The sequence below is a fragment of the Sinocyclocheilus rhinocerous genome, unplaced genomic scaffold, assembly GCF_001515625.1.
Source record: "Sinocyclocheilus rhinocerous isolate Xijiao unplaced genomic scaffold, SAMN03320098_v1.1 scaffold625, whole genome shotgun sequence".
Lineage (NCBI taxonomy): Eukaryota > Metazoa > Chordata > Actinopteri > Cypriniformes > Cyprinidae > Sinocyclocheilus > Sinocyclocheilus rhinocerous.
The window spans coordinates 665,587-666,901 of record NW_015646350.1 but is presented as its reverse complement, the minus strand read 5'-3'; positions in this window follow the sequence as shown (position 1 = coordinate 666,901).

Here is a 1,315-nt window from a genome sequence, read left to right as displayed (position 1 = left end):
TGATTCTGTGATGAGAAATAATATCTTTGACTTAAATTGTTAAAGGGGTCATATGATGCGATTTCAAGAATGAAAAGAAAAGAAAAGTTAAAATAAAATAGTGACATGCAGACTAACCATTTTTTGCTCTATGAATCGTATTAAACTACAGATAGCCTAATATTCATCACAAATTGCACAAGTATTAAAAATGATAGACCAATAAAAGAAATACAATTTTTACAAGAATTGTGAATGAGAGTATGCAAATAGTATTCACTGTGATGCGATAAAAGACTGCACCTTCTTTCTGTTGTTGTTCTCTTGAGCTACAAGTGCAAGCATAAACAACTTGATCAGTGTAGTCCTATTCACGAATGAATGATTCTTATGAGCCGGTTCTTTTAAATGAATCAAAACATATAGCGCGACACTTGCGGTCTTGGCCACTTGAGAGCGTGTGGACACAACAGGAAGTAAAATGTCCCATGCAAGTCTTAATCCTTTCTCTTTGGAGTATTACAAGCTCTTGGTGCATAAAGAAGATCTGTAAAGTTGCAAAGACTAAAGTCTCAAATCCAAAGAGATATTCTTTATAGAAGTTAAGAGTCAGCCACGCCTACCTAAAACGCTTCGTTCTAACATGCCCACACATGTCCACGTCACGATGTGGGAAGATTTGCATAACGCCGCCCAAATGTTCATGCAAAGAAAGAAGGCGTAATTTTTATTCTCGCTGTAGTATTGTTGCTGCCGCCATGTTGTGGAGACGCTGTGTGCTTCGTAGTGAAAAAGAGGGCGTCCAAAAGAGGACGATATATGCTTCGTCATGCCTGGAGCTGATCCGTGCTGGTCACGCTCCTTCGTCGAAATCGCCGGCCGCGCCGTTCTCAAGCCCACCCACCTCTGCTCATTCTAACCCTCCGGCCGTTCCTCACACTAGACCCCGCTTTTGTCCCGGAAATGCAGTTTATCTGAGATCATTCAGTGTAACAGGAAGAAGTTATTCTGAAATCATATAAAAAACTGATAGTCATTCTGTTACGGGGCTGACAAGACATGAGACGTGTGGATCCAAATGCAAGGCTTTATTCATAGACAGGCAAGGGTCAGATAAAGGCAACGGATATATAGAGGGCAAGACACAAGAATATTCCTAGGGCTAGCGTGGGTCTACGATTGGCGAACAGAATGAACAGGGCGAGACTAGAGGGGTAAATCCAAGTACAATGCAAAGGTCCAGGCAGGGGCAAACAGTATCTGAATAGGGCAAGACGAGAGGGGGAATCCGAGGTACACAGGCAAAGATCAGGATACGAGAAAACAGACAAGGCAA